The following is a 7,854-nucleotide window of genomic DNA, read 5'->3' on the forward strand; positions in this document are numbered from 1 at the left end:
AACCTTCGCCTCGGAGATGTCGTGAAGGGCGGGGGGGTCGTGTTTGTTTTAATAAAAGGTGAAGCGCCCTGAAGAGGGGGAGGTAGCGTCCCCGGCCAGCCCCTCCACCTGCCTGCAGTCCCCCAGAGCCGCCCCCAGCCCCCGGCGACTGAGGCCGGGAGATCCCGGCGGCACCGCTGTCCCTGTCCCTCTTGCAGGGGCCCTCCCTCGCCTGCCCTGGCCAATGGCGCTGCCTTCCTCCTCCCCAGCCCGGACGGTGTTTGGCCAGACACGATGGGCTGTCCCAGCACCCAGCCCACCTCCTCAGCTCCAGCCCCGGGATGCTCAGGGTTCGCGGGCAGGGAACGCTCCGGGGGCCCGTTACAGCAGAGCTGGGTCGGGCTCAGCAGGACCTGCGGGGTGCTGTCCTGCTGTTTGCCTCTCTGCAGGGCGGAGGAACCCCCCCGTGCCTTCAGCCCCCGAATCTGGCCCACCCTACGGCAAAGGATACTGCTGCCGTGCGTGGTGTCACCTGTGTCCCTGGAGAGAGGAGCACTGCCCCGCGAGGTCTGGCCCTGCCCCAGCCTGAACTGGGACCTCCCCAGCTCCGATGTGATGCTCCCTCCAGGGCCGGGAAGATGGTGGCACCAGGGCAGTGCTCAGGTGCAGATCCTGCAGAGGACCGAGGCCGGCAGGTGTAACACCAGCTCAGACCTGGAGCAAGCATGTCTGCAGCTGTCACAAGCTGGATCAGCTGGAGCAGCGACAAGACCTGCCGAGGTGCAGATCCCTGAATGGATCCCTGCCTGACACAGAGCTGGTGGGTCTGGCAGCCTGAGTGGGGGTGATGCTCTGCATGGGAGGGAATAGCTGTAGCCACACATCTGGAGCTGCTTCATCCTGTGAGGAACGGCAGCACTGGACTGGACTGGCTTGAACTGGGGCTTCCAGTATCCAGAGATACTTCAAAAATAAATGGAGACAACATTAGCATGAGCTGCTGGGTTGCATAGGACGGACCCTGGTGCGGGGTGACCACTGGTGCTGACATCCCCGCCCCTCCAGGCTCCTGCTACGGCACAGGCTTCTCTGGAGCCCGCACATCGAGGCAACACTTGGCCCTCTGACTTCTCTGCAGAAATGGATTTACCGGGCACAGCAGCTTGGGGTTTTTCAATTAATAACCCGTTCCAGGTCTGCCGCAGGAAAGGGGGATGCCAGGGACGCCCACTTGCAGCATCCCAGGTCGGCGGGGAAGGGGGTGAGAGCCCTTGGCAAGGGGACAGAAACGGGCCGGGGTGGCTCCCTGCGGGGACTTCCCCAGGCTGATCTTCGTTCTCCCCGTGACAGCAGGGCCAGCCGCAGGCTGCCAGACAGGGTGCGAGTCTAGGAGAACCTGGACAAAGCCCTGCTGTCGCCGGCCAGCGCGTGGGCCACGGGAACCCCGGTGCCGCGGTGCGAACACGCAGCCCTCCCTCGGCAGCCCGAGCGCCGCGTCCCCCGAGAGCCGCGCGGCTGCGGTTGCTCTTACTGGCCTACTTTCCGGGCTACGTCAAAGCCGGGCTTACGGAGCAGGGAGCCGCGGCAAGGGCGGCCGAGCTGCTCCCGGTGCCAGCGGGGAGAGGGGGCTAATCCGGGCCCGGGGCCGCCCGGCCTGGCGGGCACACGAGCGGCGGGCAGCGGGGCAGGGCCGGCGGCGCTGCCGTGGGGCTGGGGACGAGCGCGGCCACCGCGAGGTCCCCCGGGGCAGGGACCCGCCCGAGAGCAAGGGCCGCTCCAGCGCCGGGGAGCTGCCGGCGCAGCCGGACTCCTTCACCCGGCGTCCCGGGAGGCCAGTGGGAGCGGGATGGAGTAAAAGGCAGATTTAAAATCAACAAACAAAAGGCTTTTGGTCGCTGGGTTTTTTTTTTTTTTTGTTGTTGTTGTTGTTTTGTTTTGTTGTTTGTTTTTTGGTTTTTTTTTTTGGGGGGGGGTGTTTCTTTTTTGTTATCTTTTTTAAATGCAGGCTATAAATAACCTGTAAAATATTTCGTCTGGTCTGTTTCTGCAGCTGAAATCTTATCCCTCTGGCTTCCCAAGCTCAGGATGTGAATGCGAGCACGGAGGCCGTCATGGAGCACCCCTGGATCCCTGGGATGGATCCCTGTACCTTTGCCCATTGGGATCAGGGAATTTCGGTGTCCCTGAAAACCTCCAGCCCCCATGGGCTGGAAACGGTCCTCCCCAGAATGGGCCCGAGCTCCCCTCCCCGGGGTGCGAGAGGGGCTGAGCACAGCCCCCCGACCGGACGGAGGCGAGAGGCTCAGCCCGGCACAGTGCGGGACAAACAGGACAGGGGAGGCAAGTCTGGGGTTGGAACGTCAGGCTCAGAAGTGCTCTCCCCAACACGTCCCGTGCCGGGGACAGGAGTGGTCCCTGCTCCCCCAGTCTCTCAGCCTCCGTCGCTCCGCACCAGGGGCGCGCTAACATCCCGTTCCTCCCGCCGCGGTACCCGGTGCCCGGCGCATCCCGGCCGCATCCGGGCGCCGCAGCGGTTTCCGTGGAGATGGCATCTCCCAAGCCCGCACCGCCCGAGCCGGGGGTTTCCATGGAGATGCCGTATCCAGCACGGCACAACCTGAGTCGGAGATTCTGCCGAGATGCTGTAGTCGGGACCCTCGCCCCGCAGCAGGGCCATTCCCGGAGACGTGGGTGGCCAGGGCCCTCTGCCGCTCGGGGGTGCCTGTGGTGTTACCCACCGCTCCTCACAGCAGTTCCGTGACAGCGCTGGGACACCAATACCTGCAGCTGTGAACATCCTGGGAGAGCTGTTGCCAGCCTTGTCACCCTCCAGAGCGGGAACCCACTCACTTGGGCTGTGTTGTCACATTCTGTCAGGGTCTCCGAGAGATGGTGGGTACCTGCCTGTACCCAGCTGCCTGGAGACGAAAGGGGGAAATCCCCGTGTCCCCTGATGACTTTGTCCCAGCTGCCACCCTGCAGTTCCCACAATGACTCGTCAGGGTGGGATGTCAGTGGCACCAGGTGGAAGTAGGCACTGTGCCGCACTCCTGCACCAGGGGATGAGGTACCCAGACCCAAACCAGCGGCATCCCAGAGCTGGGGGACACCTGGTCGAGTTCCAGCACAGCCAGCACACCAAAAACTTCCCGGGGGAACGTGAAGGGCCTCAAAGGGCAGGACTGAGGCCAAGTGGAAGGGTGAGCAGAGGCAGATGTCCTCCTGGCAGGCAGCTGTGTGTACCGTGCCCTGGCCAGTGTTATAATAGCAGCTTCGTTTGAGCACAGCTGCCGCAGAGGTGGCACCTTCCATTCTGCACACGGCAGAGCTCTGGCAAACCCCAAGCTCCTGCTGCAGAGATGGGGGAGAAGCTCGGGAATGCCCCTGGGGCACATGCTGGGACACACTCCTGCCCACTCGGTGCCTGTGGGAGATGTGGGGCTGGTTCAGCCCCAATGTCCGTCCTTGCTCCTGCTCCACCTCTGCTCCCAGCTGGACCTTCCTTGGCCACCCTTGTCCTGTCCAAGCCAAGGCCATCTGGAGCCTCCGTGGGGGCTTCTCAGCTGGCAGAGCAGCAGCAGCCAGGAGCCTGGGGATGATGCCTGAGGCCGGACATTGCTAGCCATTCCAGCCTCCAACTCCTGGGGGGCCTCAAGCCCCCACACAGCCTGGCCACTGCCAGGACTGCCAGCAGCACTTCCAGCATCCCCAGGCACAGGCTGTCAGATGCAGCACTGCAGTCAGAGCCCAGCTCTTTGTCTGCTGTTATAATTAGGAGCCCCCCCAGTGGCCACCAAGGCCGGACCTGGGAAGTTCAGGGCTGGGGGACAGACACTAAAGGAGCTGGAATCTGGAATGGCAGCCTGGGAGCAGAGGCAGGCCCTGTTCTGCCCACAGCCGGCTACTCTCCAGAGCCTTGTGCTGCATTGAAAAGGGTTGGAGTGGAGCCAGGGCTCTGTGCGGTCACCCCTCTCACCCCTGCCAGCTCTGCAGGGCTCCTCACCTGATTTCTGGGCCCCCCCTGGCCCCCCAACCTCTGCTCACCCACTGCATTCTCCTCCCCTCCATCACTTTGCCCTTGTCCTGGCTGCCAGCTATTCCCTTGGCTCCCAGGCACAACATGGTTCCTCCCTGCCTTGTCCTGGTGATCCCACATTCTCAGCCGTCAGCGGTGCTCTCCCAGCCCAGTGCTTCTCCTGGGATGTGGAGGAGGAGGAGGGCAGCAGAGACAGTGTGTGCCTGCTGACTCCTGTCTGTGCTGCTCGCCATGGGCAATACGCACTTCTCCAGCCAGCACGGAGGCCTAGAGTGAATAAGGAGGAAGAGGCCAAACCCAAACTCCCTTGGATGGTCCAAGAGGAAGACACCCAAAATCTCAATCCATGAAATTCCCTTCCCGAGTCAGGAGCAGCCTTGTTTTGGCCCCAGCAGCTGGGTTCAAAATGTCAGCCTCCGAGCTCATAACAGATCCAGTTTCTCACGCAGGAGGTGGGACTCCCTCCCATGTCCCTCCTGAGCGCTGTGTCCCCTGGGAGCAGGGGGAAGAGGGGCTGCACAGCAGGAAGCAGGCAGCAGCCTGGCCTGTCATGTGCCCCACGGCACTTGGCCTCCCTGCCCACCATTCCCTGTCCCCAGCTGCCAGCAGGAAGGACAAAGCAGCCACTCTGACACCGTCACCTTCTATCTGCACTGCCACCCATGCTGCCAGTGTTTGATGTCGGAGTGGGACAGCCCATGGAATGTGGGAGGACAAGGGCTGCAGGTAGAGGTGACACCTCTCCACAATGTCACTGCACCAGCCAAACCCAGGTGAGCTCTGCCCGCCTCAGAGGGAGCAGCACAGAGGTTCCTTCTACAGAAAAGTCCCAAGAAACTCAGTGAGAAATCTCCAGACCCCACAGAAATGGACACGCTGTTCCTCCCAACGGGACAGCCATCCCCTGGCTCTGCAGTCACAGCCCCACCTTCCCAGTAGAAGCTGAGGTGTCCAGGGCAGAACCAGCCCTGGACATGGAGGTGACATGGAGCACATGAGGCATCACCTCATTCCTCTTATGGTGCCAGGAACTACAAACCACCTTTGCTGCCACCAACTGCCACCACCCTGCCAGAGGAGAAGGCTCCACGATCCCAGCTCATCCGGAGACGCCTGCCAGCCCGGCTGCTCAACCATGGCTGGCACTAACGTGATTCCCAGAAGGGTCAGGATCCCCCCACAGCAGCCTGGCAGGAGCAGAGTGTGCCATGCCCAGCTGGTTGCATTAGCCAACATGTTCTGGTTTCTGGTCAGGGAGGGAGCAATTATATGGATTCTGCCCAAAAAACAGCGGGAAGAGGAGAAATAAATAAAAAAAGGACACAAGATGGAGCAGTAATGACAAAAGCAGCAGCAACAGTACTGCAGGCCAGGTCAGAGCTGAGTGCTCAGGCCCTGGTGGCCCAGGGGACCTGAGCAGGCAGGGGACACACACATGTCAGGGGCTGCCCTGAGCACCTGGAGGGCTCACGGGTGCCCTTGGACCTGTGGAGCTCAGCCGAAGTCCTGCTGCCCAGGAAGGTGGTGTGGAGGAAATGCTGAGGTGAGGCAGCAGCTGGGGCTGCCCACAGCTGGGGGTCCTGGGGTACGTGTCCCCAGGATGGAGGGGAGGTAAAGGAGCCCGCAGCTCCCCCTGCAACACGAGGCCCAGCTTGATTCCCTTGAGGAATTACAGATGAGGGCTCTTTATGGTATTTTCGCTGTGACAGATCATTCCCATTGGCATTTCTTCAAGTTAGTCCATGACTGGTGCCTGATTAGCTCCCCTCCCTGATGGAGAATGCCCCTCATTTCCCAGACTTTTCCATTTCCCTGGAACATGAGAGCCACATAATTTTTCACCAGCACCTTTTAAAGTCCTTTGGTGCAAATTATCCCATCCTGAAGATTTTAAAGGTTCTAATTAAATGGGGCAGGAGCAGTGGCATGTCGGAGGATGCGATGGTGGGATGCAGAGCTCACCCAGTCAGCACCATGCAACCCTGGGTGCGATTCCTGCAGGGATGGAGTGAGGCAGCTGCAGGATGAGGCTGTTACTCAAACTGTCTGTTTTTAATTGCACCAGGATGCAAATAAGGCAGGTCTTTATGAACCTGGGGTCATGTGCCTGTCTCAGGCTGTGCCAGCCTGGCTTTCTGACCATCACCCAGCCTGAAATGCCTCTTGGAGCACCTCTTTTACCCACAGTCTAGCTGGAGGCAGTAGTCGGAAAAGGTTCAATATAATGTGGAGAAGTGGAGTAATTCCCCTCTGCAGGAAGAGCTTCCTCCCTCATGGCCTTCCTCGGTGAAGCCCTGGCTCTCTGCCTTCCCACGGTTCTGGCAGCCCCGTGTTTCACCCTGCCACCCCTCTCAGTGCTGTCTACAATTCCAGAATGTCATGCCCCACAAGCTCAGCACTCTTCTGCCCACAGACCCCAGCCTCAAACAGCTCTCCAAGCCCCCACAGCCCCAAAAGGGGGTCAGGCCATCTCCTGCCCCAGGCTGCTGTGGCTTTTTCTGCAAAAAATAGAGCTCAATGTCTGTGTAAGATGTTTTTTCCTCTCCTTAGGCACTGAAAAGGTTTGGGGCTGAGGATGCAGAGGACTCTCCCGGCAGGTGACACCAGGGTGTGGCTGCCAACCCAGATGTGCCATCTGGGGGTGGCCACACCTTGGAGTCCATGCCCACCTCATGAAGGCCCCAGCCATGGCAACACTGAACTAAAAAGAGACTTCGCCATCGGATGGACCAAACCGGGGGAGCAAACGGGTCCTGCCAGGCTGAGGGCAGGACGGAGCCCACAGGGGTCCGAGCAGCACGCCACGGGCGCGGGACGGTGACATCCTCCAGCCCCCGCCGGCCCCCCCCCCCCCCAACAGCACCCACGCAGGATCGCGGCCGCGGTCACCGCAGCACCGCCCCGTTCCGAGCCCACCACGCAGCCCTGCGGGGCCCGGCCCCGGGGAGCCCCTGGCCCCTGCCCGCCCCCGGGGCCGCTCCATGCCGGAGCGCGGTGTCACCGCACGGGGACGGGGGACACCGTGGCGGCATCGCGCCCCGCGCCCCGGGACCAGCCGGTCCTGCCCGTCCCCGTGCAGCCCCCGCGCCGCGGGCCGGGGGGGCGGGTCCCGCCCTACGGGTCGTGCAGGAGCAGGGACCCCCGCGGCCCCCCCAGCTGCCGGTACGCGGGGGCCGGGCAGAGGGGGGCGGCGGGGCCAGGGCGAGGGGCCGCGGGAGAAGAGCGGGCACGGGGCGGTGCTGCGCGGGGCCCGGCACAGCCCGGGGCGGCGTGGCCGGGCAGGGCCGGGCCGGGCCGGGCAGCCGGTGCCCGCACGGCGGGGCCGCGCCAGGGCGCTGCGAGGCCGCCGGTCTCTGAGGCCCGTGCGGGTGCCGGGGGCGGCGCGGCCCCGGGCCGGGCGAGGCTGTCAGCGCCGGGGCGGTGCGGGACGGTGCGGAGCGGGCCTGGCCGGGCACCACGGGGGGTGCGGCGGCCTCCGGGCCTGCGGGCCCCAGTGCCGCGGGCAGGGACAGGCGACAAACTTGCGGCCGCCGCACCGTGCCGTGCCGCTCGATGTCCCGCATGGCGCGGGGGAGGCGCCTCGACCCCCGCCCCGCAGCGCTGCGCGCCCCCGCGGGGTATCGAGCCGGAGGGGGGAGCGCGCTCGGGGGGTCACCCAGCGGCAGCGTCGCCGGGGTGGGGGCCACACGCCCACCTGGGCTGGACAGGCGGGTCCGCGTTCTCTCAACCGGCCGGCCCCGCTGCGCTCGGGGACACCCTCCCACGGCCGCGCCCGGCGGTGGGCACCCGGGGGAGGGGGGGGGCGGTACCGGGCGGAGGGCAACGGGGCGGGGGGCAGC

This window comes from Fringilla coelebs (assembly GCF_963513975.1).
Source record: "Fringilla coelebs genome assembly, chromosome: 11".
Classification (NCBI taxonomy): domain Eukaryota; kingdom Metazoa; phylum Chordata; class Aves; order Passeriformes; family Fringillidae; genus Fringilla; species Fringilla coelebs.